The 14,278-nt window shown below is 37.9% G+C and overlaps 1 long non-coding RNA gene across 1 annotated transcript in view; it reads right to left on the minus strand.

The window, feature by feature from the left end:
- Nucleotides 1-3,050: 3,050 nt before the first annotated feature.
- Nucleotides 3,051-14,278, minus strand: part of LOC133635175 (uncharacterized) — a 78,035-nt gene continuing 66,807 nt past the window's right edge. The window contains exon 3 of the long non-coding RNA XR_009822028.1: nt 3,051-4,008. This is a non-coding gene — a long non-coding RNA (uncharacterized LOC133635175). The remainder of the gene's footprint in view (nt 4,009-14,278) is intronic.

A 14,278-nucleotide genomic window follows, 5' to 3' on the forward strand; every position in this document is an offset into this window, starting at 1 on the left:
CTACACTTCTGTTAAAATGTAATAATCACTTATTCTTCTGTTGTTTGATACTTTACATTAGTTTTGGATGATACCACAAATTTAGGTATCAATCTGATACCAAGTCGTTACAAGATCATACATTGGTCATATTCAAAGTCCTCATGTGTCCAAGGACATATTTCCTGAGTTTATAAACATAATATACATTAAAAAAAACGGTACTTTTTAGAGGCAGTATAGTACCGAAAATTATTCATTAGTATTGCGGTACTATAGTAATACCGGTATACCGTACAACGCAATTACAGCCTTATACCAAAATGAAGTAAGTTAACGTTTGTTTTCAACATTTTACACACATTTCCCCATAATTTACAATGTGAAGAGTTTTTTGTTTTTTTTATTGCTGGCAAATATATTAAAATAAACTAAGAAATCACATGTAAGTAAGTGTTCACAGCCTTTGCTCAACAATATGTTGATGCACTTTTGGCAGCAAATACAGCCTTAATTCTTTTTTTTTTAATACGATTCCACAAGCTTGGCACACCTATATTTCGCCCATTCTTCTTTGTAGCACCTCTCAAGTTTCATCAGGACCAAGAACCCGATGGTCACTCTGTCAGCAATCCTCCAATCAAGCCTGTGTGGTATAGTGGCCAGACGGAAGCCATTTTTTTTCCAAAAAGTTTGCGAAAATGCACCTGAAAGACTTTTAGACCACGAACAATAGAATTATCTGGTCTGATGAGATAAAGATTGAACTATTTGGTGTGAAGGCCAGGCCTCATGTTTAGAGGAAACCAGGCACCGTTCATCACCAGGCCAGTACCATCTCTTGAAGCATGGTGGCAGCATCATGCTGTGGGGATGTTTTTAAGCGGCAGGAACTAGGAAACTAGTCAGGATAGAGAGTAAGATGAATGCAGCAATGTGCAGAGACATCCTGGATGTCAACCAACGCTTCCCATCCAACCCGATGGAGCTTGAGAGGTTCTGCAAAGAGGAATGGATGAAACTGCCCAAAGATGGAGGTGTGCCAAGGACTTAAAAAAGACTTGGGGCTGTAATTGCTTCCAAAGGTGCATCAACTGAATATGAATGAATACTTAAGTACATTAGATTTTTTTTTTTGTTATTTATTTTTAATAAAATTGCAAAATAAAATTAAAAAACTCCACATTGTCATTATGGGGTATTTATTGTGTGTAGAATTTTGAGGGCAAAATAGTTTATTTCATTTTGGAATAAGGCTGTAACATAACAAAATGGGGGAAAAGTGGAGCACTGTGAATACCATGATTTAATTAACGTGGACCCCGACATAAAAACTTATTCGGGTGTTACCATTTAGTGGTCAATTGTACAGAATATGTACTGTACTGTGCAATCTACTAATAAAAGTTTCAATCAGTCAATACTTTCCGGATGCACCGTATGTCCTGAAAGGCGGCGTCCTTTACTGCGTATAGTTTCAGGGCAAATATCAGGGGAATTCGAGCTGTTCTGAACTCATCATATGGCAAAGTAGGGGGGGGGGGAGAGGTCGGCAGACGTAATTTGGGGTCATGTGTTTTTTGGAGGGCGCATGCAGGATGCTGAGGTTTGGGAGGGGCGCCGGTCGGGTCAGGGGGCGGTGTGGGCGGGGTCGGTTAAAGGGGGGGGGGGGGTTTGTGGGACATGCGGTGCAGCTGTTCAACTGGAGGAGATTGGTTTGGACGGCTGAAAATAGAAGAGTTGAAGCATGCACACACTCAAGGTTGAAGCCTGTGCAGGCGTACTTGCAGAACGAGGCTCAAGAGACACATTTCGTAGTACAATCCTTCGCCGTATCGCGCTTAGAAGTTTGCAGCTCTGCAGATGATTTTGTAAGCATATTCTACATGTTTGGCCTAAATCAGGCATTGTCGAAGCTTAAAAGTGGCTAAATGACCTAAAAATATCAATACTACAGTAGTATTGGCCACAAGAAGAGACCAAAGCCATTAGAGTGCGCTGTTTAGTATTGTGGCCACTGATTGGCTCAGCCTCAGGCAGCCTTATATCAGATTAAACAGTGTAAACGTGACTAAAGGGGTGTTATTTCATGTCTAGAGGGCTTTCATGACATTTAAAAATGTATTTGGAAGGCTGTAAACAGGTTTTTTTTATGCTCTAACTATGAACATATTCAATAATATAGTATATAATACTATATGTTAGGTCAGGAAAAAACACAAGAGGCTATATCATCCCTTTCGCAGGTTTCCCTGCTCGTCAGGGGATTTTATAAAAAGGGAAACCTGCGAAACAGGCTTGTAGGGATGATATAGCCTCTTGTGTTTTTTCCTGACCTAACGTATATTCCGCTCTACCCCGGTATTGAGCACTGTATAACGGATAAACCACAGAAACCTCGATTATAGTATGTAATACTATATATATATATATTTTTTTTTTTACTATTATATTTTTATTAAAACTGCACTGTACAGGATTGCACACAATTCCATTGTAGTCTACAATCACAGGAAAGATTCTGAACTCAAGATTTGATTCTAATACTTGGTGTATTCTCATTTCAAACCGTTTCTCGCAACATATTTGCTATAGAAATTGTAATGAAACCGTTTCAAAACAGGTTACGGTATACAAAAGCTTATCTATCTGCTGACTTATAAGTGCGGCGTTTTAACATGTATTAAAAAATCGATTCTTACAAAATTGTGATTTGATTTAGAATCGTGGTAAATAAGAATCGTGAATCGCATGTGACTCGATTTTTTTTTTTTTCCAACCCCGTAACCAATTAACAGCGATAAAGAAGGGATTGTTTTAAATAAAAAGTGACTGACTTAACATCAACTCTGATAAAGGATGTTTCCACTAAATCTGTGAAATCGCTAAATCATACATATTTCTATTAAAAAATATATATAAATCACCAGTTTCATTCTATTTGAATAATAAAACCGGATAATCGGCGTGTTTTCTCACATTCACAACCCTTTTACCCGTCCACTCTATGGCTCTGTAATGTTAAAGGCAAGGGTGTGGTGTGTGTGTGTGTGTGTGTGTGTGTGTGTGTGTGTGTGTGTGTGTGTGTGTGTGTGTGTGTGTGTGTGTGTGTGTGTGTGTGTGTGTGTGTGTGTGTGTGTGTGTGTGTGTGTGTGTGTGTTCTGGCAATGCTTACTTAATGGGGACATCGCTCTGTTTACACAGTCACCTTTAGGGGACCTCTGACGGTATGGGGACAAAAAAACAGGTCTCCTAAAGGGAAACCTTTTTAAATTATACATTTAAATGATTTCATACAGCATGATTATAAAACATTATTACCTTAAAGTATGATTCACATTCAGAATTTTCCGTCCTTCTATATATGGTAGTTGGAGTTGCAGACAACTTCATTACTGCTAAATAGCAGTTTTCAGTAATGTCACAGAAGATGCAGGATTTGCTTTAACATTTAAGTGGTGAAACTTCCTATAAGAGGACAGCTGTAGTGCTGTATTCTGAGGATCATGTCATATTTAATTTTAACTTTTTTTTATTTTATTTTATTTTTTTTTATAAATGGTCCTCAGTAGTCACGTACAAATTTGTGTGAATTATGCAAAATTATTAGAATTTGGTCCCTATAAACCATATTAACTCTTTTTCCCCAGGGTCCCCAGTAAGAATGATCAGCACATTACTTCATCAATCCAGAGATTTAAAGATGTGTATGAGCTAACTGGGCAGTGGCCATTTTACCAATTTTTTTTTTATGCCTCCACAACCTGTAGAAAGGGTGGTCCCCACAAGTGATGATCAAAAACTTGGTCCCCATTCCAAATGATAACCAGTATGTGTGTGTGTGTGTGTGTGTGTGTGTGTGTGTGTGTGTGTGTGTGTGTGTGTGTGTGTGTGTGTGTGTGTATGGCGTGCGTGCAGCGGCGAATGCAGGGATGCTTAGGAGGGGCGGGGGGGAGGGAGTATCCTGGCGGTAGACCACAGACAGACTCAAGATATCGTTGTGTGTGTGCGCCTCCATCATGTCTGGACCTGGGCAGAAAACAAACAAAACAAGAAGAAGGATAATTTTAGGTCTAATGCACGTTATTAAAATGTCACTGAATACACACACACACACACACACACACACACACACACACACACACACACACACACACACACACACACACACACACACACACACACACACACACACACACACACACACACACACACACACACACACACACACACACACACACACACACACAGAGTGATGAAGCAGATCTGAAACATACAAACAGTGTTTCCCTTTGATACCAGCCACGTTTGTAGTCGTAATGAGGGTTTAGAATTATTTGATAGTATGTAAGACAACTCAACTCGGACCTTCATCTCCCCAATGTAAATCACACTGTTTTTATACGAACAACGAGACCTCTCAGCACCTAATAAACACTCTGGGTGGTCTTGAGAAACAAAGTTAAAGAGCCTACATTTGTGTAAGATTTGTCTTCTTTTCATCCGTTAAAGATGAAAAACCTGTACTCTGTGTGTGGGCCAAACATCTGAGAAGTCATATTGCGTAGCTTTGCGTGTCGGTGCTGCATTTTATTGTAACCTTCTGAGAGACAGCGTCCACTAAAGTGGACATTAGTAGTTTATTTTTCTTTTGCCAGAGTTACAAAAAGGTCGATCGATGGGCCGATTTTCGTGAAAAAGTATCTGATCGCCATTGCCGATTAATGCCGACCCCCTCTGACTGACGCTGTTTATTTTTAGTCCCCCGACAAGTGGCTAACAGCTAATTATGTGTTTCCATACACCATACTTGCCAACCTTGAGACCTCCGATACCGGGAGGTGGGGGGTGGTCGGGGGTGGGGCGGGGGCGTGGTTAAGAGGGGAATATATTTAAGCTAGAATTCACCAACTCAAGTATTTCATATATATATATATATATATATATATATATATATATATATATATATATATATATATATATATATATATATATATATATATTATTATACATATATTTTATTATACATATAAATAAAATAAATACTTGAATTTCAGTGTTCTGGAGGCTATCCAGTAGATGGTAGTATTGTCCTGTTTAAGAGTGTCACAACATTGCTGTTTACAGCAGACAAACTGCTTTACGGTAGACTAAACGTGACTGTTGTTGTTGTGTGTTGTTTCCGCGCTGGGAGGACGTTAATGGAACTGCCCAACAATAAACCCACATAAGAAACCAAGAACTCGCCCTCGATCATTCTACAGTTATTGGGCAGGCAAGCTGTTTATATTGTGGGAAAGCGGACGTGAGAACAGGCTGTCCCCACTCAGGAGGGGGCGTGGCCTCCAGCTCCGGCTGAATACCGGGAGTTTGTCGGGAGAACATTTCTGCTGGGAGGTTATCGGGAGAGGCGCTGAATACCGGGAGTCTCCCGGTAAAAACGGGAGGGTTGGCAAGAATGCCATACACAGTATGGAGCCGCTCCCCTAAGTTAATAATAATCACCACCATTACGGCAAATAAACTACATTTCTTAGTATCCCAAGTTTCATTATCAAGTATCGCTGGAAGACGAGGCTAAACATGTTACACACCGAGCCAGGAGCAGGCATGCTAACAGCTAAGCTAATCACTAAATTAGCTTTAAACCAGTGTTTCATAGCCATAAGGGCCGCCAAAAAAAGCTGTGGTCCGTATGGGCCGCAGCAGTACTCGGTTGTAATACACATGTCCACCACTTGTGGCAGTAATACTAATCTTAAACAAATGGAAGAAGCCTAGAGCTAAAGTCATGGAAAAGTTTAAGCGCAAAAATTATGACCAAAGTGGTGAAGCCGTATTTTCATTTGCGAAGTAGGACAGTTTATTTAAGAAACATTATATCATTTATGTATTTCAGCACAGCGTAATTGTAAGTACAATTATTTTTTATACATTTTCATGAGTCCCCTCTTGTGCAGTATATTTGATTCATATTTATTTTTGTAATCAGCCTGACCTAAGCCTCGATACTAATCTTTGTGATTAACACATGCTTTCATATCGTTTGACAAGGTTGTAAATCGTAAGTAGGTTAGATATGATTATTGAATACTAAGAATACCCCCTCTGAAGTGGAAAAGTTGGGCCCCGAGGTCAAAATGGTTAAGAACCCCAGCTTTAAACGACTCCAAGAAATACGTACTTGTAGATAAGACTGCATTATAGCAGAAAGTAAGCTGCTACTACCATGACATTAACAAGTAGCTTTAATAAGAGTCTATAGAGAGAATATTATAACAGCAACTATTGTTGTGTCAGAAGTGTCATGTTTGTGTTGTTTTTGTTAATGTTTACACACTCCGAGAATAAGTCCCAAACCCAGATTCCGATCTAACAAAGGTCTTAACTCACTCTCCTTCTATGCCACATCAATATGGAATGCACTCCCAACAGGTGTAAAAGAAAGTGCATCTCTACCCTCCTTCAAAACCGCACTAAAAGAACACCTCCAGTCAACTACAACCCTAAAATACCTCCCTCATCCCACCTCCTCGGATTGTAAATAATCAAATGTATATACTTGTTCTTATGCTTTCTGAGCTCACTATGTTCACTGCTCGCTGTACATATCCTGCCAAGTCAGACCTACACTGTTTCAATGTCCATTTCTCAGATATAGTTGTTGATGACTGAAGTGCTGATATCAACCAAACCTAACCCCCCCGCTCCAACCCCCTCCACATCCCACACCCCGGATTGTAAGTAATGTAAATAATTCAATGTATATATACTCTGATGATTAACTTGTGTGATGACTGTATTATGCTGATAGTATATATTTGTACCATGAATTGATTAACGTGGACCCCGACTTAAACAAATTGAACAACTTATTCGGGTGTTACTAGGGATGTCCCGATCCAGGTTTTTGCACTTCCGATCCGATACGATGTTGTTTTTGCACTTCCGATCCGATACCGATACTGGCCGATACTGGCCGAGCATGTATTCAAGTTTAAAGTTATTTAGCCTACTTAGTTGTCAGATTCATGTTGAAAAGGCTTTTAGTACTCTTGATAACAACTAGCCAGCTGAATTAGGTGAGTTTGAATAATACACAATGGAGATGTTGACGTGCGGAGTTTCAAACACTCTTCATTTTCTAGCAGGGGACTTTTCAAATGATGCTACATATTAGCAGTAATGCTACTTTATATAGCAACGCTTTTGCCCCACACTTGACAAATTACGGTTGTCTGTTTGACATATTCCCACTTGAAGCCAAACCTCCGCCAGACAATGGACCCCCTGCTGTTTTTCTTGGGAATTAATTAATCCTTCCTTCATTATTACCGCTCACACGGCTACGCTAGCATCACAGCTAACGTTAGCCATGCTGCTACCTCTCTGCTGGGAGAGTGCGTATACGTATGTGACGTATGACGTGACAGTATGTGACGTGTGTAAGAAGGTGCGCTTGCTGTCTGTGAGAAGCAGACACAAGAAGGAGTGGGAAGAGCCTGTCGTGTAATGCCAGCAGCTAAAAGCAACTGCGTGAGAACGTATACTCGAATATCACGATATAGTCATTTTCTATATCGCACAGAGACAGCTGACATTTTTACCGGTAACTTTTAATTCACATGGGCGTCTTAACGGTTAGGACACAGACCTGAAGATGTGTTAAAGGTGTGCTGGAAAATGCGGAACGGAAATTAGGGAGCAGCAGAAAAGTGGAATGTATTATTTAAATCGGTGCGTTGGAAAACACGGACCGGAATTTAAAAAAAAAAACTGGATCTGGATCGGCATTTTCCCATGCCTTGCCGATACGCATTTTTTGGCAAATATCGGCGGCTGATCCGATCCAAATATCGAATCGGGACATCCCTAGGTGTTACCATTTAGTAGTCAATTGTACGGAATATGTACTGTACTGTGCAATCTACTAATAAAAGTCTCAATCAATCAAAAAACTATCCATTTTAGCCGCCAGATGGCAGTAGAGTGTTGAATATCTTAAGATGTGTTTTTTGGCATTTCCAACTTTGACCACAACGTTTCTCTGTAGAGTGGCGCTTTCCATTATTTCCAGCAGACTGTACTATGCGAGATCCACCCTGGAATGGGGCCATATGAATCCCTTCTCTACAGTAGAGCTGATGCGTCACAGATATGCTTTAATATGGTTAGAGGGAAAAAAATATACACAATTTGAAGAGATTATACGCGAAAACCAGTGAGTTGAGTGACCCACCCGGTTTGAAAGGGGGGGGGCCTATTCAGAAAGCTCCGACTTGTCTCCTATTGTGTGTCAGCGCCCGGGCTCCCTTTGTGGCCGCTAAGCCTATTCAAACTGCAGTGGAATATAATATTTAAAAATGTATTTTAAGCCACTTTGAACACAATACTTAAGAGAAGTTCCCCAGAGAGCTTTTTTTTCCCCACCCCATCCTTTTGGCGTAACCTTGGCAAACATTCGACAAAGAGGTTACGGTTTCATGTGGTGAAAGCAAGTTCTTCCTTCTAAAGATATCCGAGTACATATGCTGTGTTTGTGCGTGTCTCGACCGGGCCCTTTTTGGGGTTTGCGTACACAACCGAACCCTGATCTGAAAGTACAAATTTGCATGCAGATGCAAAGGCCAATTTCAAGGATCTTTTTTTATGCTTTCATCAACCCTTTCTTTTCTTTCAAAGTCTTTTGTTATTGAAAAGGGGCGGACGCGGCGCTGCGGTGCACACACTAACGCTGCCGTTGGTAATAAATTAACTTGATCATTCCAATAAATTATGGACACAATCCGCAAACACAGAATCGCTCTTTAAACGTGTGAAAGGTGGCTCGCTACAAAAGAGACTTGCCAGTTGAAATATATTTCTCTAGAATTCCTCCGAGCAGGATAGTAGACAGAGAACAATGATTGACCTTGGTCGGATGAAAAATTGCCTCAATTGTTCCGACTTGGCTTTGATGTTTAAAATAAAAGCGAGTGGGGCAGCCACAGGAGAAATGGAAGATTTTCTGCTGCCTAAGACTTCTCAAAAACGGAGTAAGAGAGAGGTTTTCGTGTTTAATGTTGTAGCTGTTTTTGTTTTTGTTAGTAATAGGGGTGTGCCAATCCATCCATTTTCTATCACTTGTCCCTTTTGGGGTCACTGGGGGGTGCTGGAGCCTATCTCAGATCATCCCTGAGTGATATCAGCTGATACCAATCACAAGTATTAACTGTAAATGTATCTTGCTCACTGCTCCCCTCACCTCCCAGAGGGTGATCAAGGGTGATGGGTCAAATGCAGAGAATAATTTCGCCACACCTCGTGTGTGTGTGTGTGTGTGTGTGTGTGTGTGTGTGTGTGTGTGTGTGTGTGTGTGTGTGTGTGACAATCATTGGTACTTTAACTTTTAACTCTTTAATAAAGTCAAAGGTAGGAATGATGAAAAACATAAATTTATATCCCAATCGCGATTCTAAATCAATTCGTAATTTCTGAAATTCGCATTAAAAAAACAGATTACGGTAATAAGAGTCCATAGAGAGAATAATGTTTTAAGTCAGCAATGTTGCAGCCAGTACATGACACATGTGGCAATAGTGATTAGGTTGAAATCCTAATATATATACAAATATTTTCTCAAAAATAGTTTTTTGGGGTGTTTTTGGTAATGTTTACACACTCTGGGAATAAGTCCCTGGACACAGGAGGACTATGAGGGCAAAAACCTAAAGGACTTAAATGAGTGGTAGATAGTAATAGGTAGTAGTAGTAGTTCTGCTTTTGTCTAGTTATTGTGTACTGTTGACTTTGTTTCGATCAATCAATTGTAAATAATAAAACAGAATAAGGAACTTGTTTGAATATGTCTACTACACACACACACACACACACACACACATATATATATATATATATATATTATATATATATATATTATATATATATAATATATTATATATATATATATATATATATATATATATATATATATATATATATATATATATATATATATATATATATATATGTGTGTGTGTGCGTATATGTATGTATGTGTATGTATATACACCACAGAATATATATATATATATATATATATATATATATATATATATATATATATATATATATATATATATATATATATATATGTGTGTATATATATATATATATATATATATATATATATATATATATATATATATATATATATATATATATATATATATATATATATATATATATATATACACATACGTATATATGTGTATATTTAATTTAGAATTAAGTTGAAAAAAATAAAAATTAAGGCCATCTCCGCAATTACTCACTGTGCACACATGTCATACGGACAAGATTAGGTTTTTTTTAACCTGTTTGAAAAAGGTTTTATTACATATTTTATACCGAATAATACATTGCTTGAATCTTTTTGAACCAAGAAACCAAGAATCGATTCTGATTCGAATCACCCCACAAATCGGAACCGTGAGTTGCTGTAAGATATACATCCATAGTCAATAGTACACAATAACTAAACAAAACGCAAAAAGTACGATCTACAACTCATTAAATGATTCGGTGTTTTGGCATCAAAGTCCTCCTGTGTCCGGGTAATTATTCCCTGAGTTTGTAAATAATAACAAGAACAACAAAAAACAGACTTTTTTGACAATAAAATAATCGATCTAATTACTCTGGTATTGTACACATACTAATACTACCCTTGGTATCAACACTACCAATATATGGATCGATCTGTCCCCCTCTTAAGTTTACACCTGGCAGCTGCACAGAAGCATAGCACATTGATATAATTACTTCTTGTTGTAACATGCTTCCATATCCACTTCTTATTCCTTGTGTTGTTTCAAGCTACCTTAGCGACTAGCAGGTCTTCTTGTCTGCCCATGTCTGTTCTTACTCCATGTCTCACATGTTTAGCCTCAGCCTCCAGTGATAATAATACTAGTAAGAAATATAGTTTATTTCCCCAGCAATGGAGGATTATGAACTTAGGGTAGCGGCTCCACACTGCGTATGGACATATACAGCCTTTTGTCAGCCAGGGGACTAAACAATAAATAGTGTCAGCCAGTAGGGGATTGCCTTTTGCGATCAGCATCAATCAGTATTGGCCAATCATGTAATTTTTCACAAAAATCGAGCGATACTGATCAATAGCCAATCAGTAATAATCATTTATTTAAACATGTTTACTCCTCCCAACAAGTCGAGAACAATGTTCTTTATACAGCATCATATAGAACAGTGGGCAGAGGGGTCCCCGGGGCTGAGTGTTCTGCCGGCCCCCAATACCGCAACGTAAACACAGTTTAAAAAAAATAAAATAATAATTTTACTCAACAAAACACGCAACAATGCAAAACTATCATCCATTTGAAAAAAACTGCGCTGGCGGTCCGGGAGACTGCCTGTGCTTTTAGCTCAATAATCGGGACGCTTGCCTCTCACACCGGCAATTGTAGGAATAAACAACAACGGCGCTGAGAGAGAGAGTACACACTCGCTACAGGAAGCAGGGCTGTCTGTGATTGACAGCTACACTGCAAAAAGTCAGTGTTCAAAAACAAGAAAAAAAATACAAAAATTAGGGGTATTTTATTCGAACTAAGCAAAATTATCTGCCAATAGAACAAGAAAATTCGGCTTGTCAAGACTTTCCAAAACAAGTCAAATTAGCTAACCTCAATGAACCCAAAAATACCTTAAAATAGGTATATTCTCACTAATAACAAGTGCACTTTTCTTGGTAGAAAAAAAAGAGACCTTTTTGCTCAATATGTTGAAAAATATTCTTAAATTAAGTAAATGCTAGTGCCATTATCTTCACATAATGATATGCGCTAGGCATCATGATTTTTTTTTCATGCTTGAAGTAAGAAATAATTACTTTAAAAAAGCAGTTTTATACTTGTGAGTGTTAATGACACAGCTTTGCAACAGTTGATATTCTAGTTTTAAGCATGTTTTACTCAATATAGGTCATAAAATCTCAGCTACAAGCTCCAATATCTTACTGAGATCATTTAGGACCAACACCCTTAAAACAAGTAAAACACTAACATAAAATCTGCTTAGTGAGAAGAATTATCTTATCAGACAGAAAATAAGCAAATATCACCCTTATTTAAGATATTTAACCTTACTTAGATTTCAGTTTTTGCAGTGTACGAACACCAATCAGTGCATTCCGCCGTCAAAATCGGGGGCCCCTGATTAGGTCGGGGCCCCAGTGCATTAAGACGACCATGACAGTGGGATATACACTACATTTTTACTTTTAGTATGCATTACAAATCCAAATTGCCTTCTGTTTTACTGCCTTGCCAGAATTTACAATCCGTCGCGAAATATTCTTCTTTCGTAACTTACATTTTCTTCCAATCCATTTCCCACCGGCGACATAATCCCGCAGCTTTCGGGCCCCTTTTTAACCGAATGTTATCATATACGTTGCTGCTGTGGCTGCCATTTCAATGAGCCGTGTTTGCTAAGCAGCAGACGTCTGATAGCGCACACGTGCTAAGGAGAAAAATGCGGATGATCAGGAATGACTGCTTCAAACTTCCACCCCCTGCAGTGGGCTTCATTGGCCGTGCTCATTTTTTGCCAAACAGTTTATAAAAAAATCTTGTTTCAATCACATTTTTTCCCCCTCAAAATAACATGTTTGGCAGTGTTTTACTCTTATGATTATTATACATTACAAACAAACACAGCATCCTTTGGCGGTCGCTTAATTTGCCGGTGTGCTGCTTTGTCAGCTCGACAAATTCACGACTGATCCCGTCAGTCATTTTTCTTGTCTCCGACAGCGGGGTCAGAGAGGCAATAACGCAGCTTGAAGTCATCAATAAACTTTTTAATCACAGTGCTGACGAACGATCCAGGGCGGGAATGAGCTGAGGAAAACAAACATTATGAGAGTTATGAGCCGGGCTTCCGCCCGGGCCATTGAGGGCTATGATGTGTTCTTTTAAAAACAAAAGATGTGGTTTCTAAATAAATTGTGCAAATTGAAACTTTTTTTTCTTTTTTCTTTTTTGTTTTTTTTGTTTTAAAGCACCAAAATTGTTTTGAAATCACTCTGCAAAAAGTCAGTGTTCAAAAACAAGAAAAAAAAAATACAAAAATTTATTTGAACTAAGCAAAATTATCTGCCAATAGAACAAGAAAATTTGGCTTGTCAAGACTTTCCAAAACAAGTAAAATTAGCTAACCTCAATTAACCCAAAAAATATCTTAAAATAAACAACTGTACTACTATATGAGTACAGATTTTCTATTGTTTCATTGAAAATAAAACAGCAAAGTCCATTTGGCTGTCATCTGTTTTAATATGAGACACAATTGTGTCAAAGTCATGATTTTTTTTTTTCAGGCTTGAAATAAGAAATTATTACTTTAAAAAAGTAGTTTTATACTTGTGAGTGTTGATGACACAGCTTTGCAACACTTGATATTCTAGTTTCAAGCATGTTTTACTCAATATAGGTCATAAAATCTCAGCAACAAGCTGTAATATCTTACTGAGATCATTTAGGACCAAAACACTTAAAACAAGTAAAACACTCTAACATCAAATCTGCTTAGTGAGAAGAATTATCTTATCAGACAGAAAATAAGCAAATATCACAATTATTTGAGATATTTAATCTTACTTAGATTTCAGTTTTTGCAGTGCAGTTGTTTGATTCTAAAAACCCTACACTGATTTTTTTTTTCATGCTTGAAGTAAGAAATTATTAAGTTTTATACTTGTGAGTGTTGATGACACAGCTTTGCATCAGTTGATATTCTAGTTTCAAGCATGTTTTACTCAATATAGGTCATCAAATCTCAGCAACAAGCTGTAATATCTTACTGAGATCATTTAGGACCAAAACCCTAAAACAAGTAAAACACTAACATAACATTTGCTTAGTGAGAAGAATTATCTTATCAGACAGAAAATAAGCAAATATCACAATTATTTGAGATATTTAATCTTACTTAGATTTCAGTTTTTGCAGTGCAGTTGTTTGATTCTAAAAACCCTGCACTGCAAAAACTGAAATCTAAGTAAGATTAAATATCTCAAATAATTGTGATATTTGCTTATTTTCTGTCTGATAAGATCATTCTTCTCACTAAGCACATTTTATGTTAGTGTTTTACTTGTTTTAAGGGTTTTGGTCCTAAATGATCTCAGTAAGATATTACAGCTTGTTGCTGAGATTTGATGACCTCTATTGAGTAAAACATGCTTGAAACTAGAATATCAACTGATGCAAAGCTGTGTCATTAACACTCA

The sequence above is a fragment of the Entelurus aequoreus genome, linkage group LG19 (genome assembly GCF_033978785.1).
Source record: "Entelurus aequoreus isolate RoL-2023_Sb linkage group LG19, RoL_Eaeq_v1.1, whole genome shotgun sequence".
Classification (NCBI taxonomy): Eukaryota; Metazoa; Chordata; class Actinopteri; order Syngnathiformes; family Syngnathidae; genus Entelurus; species Entelurus aequoreus.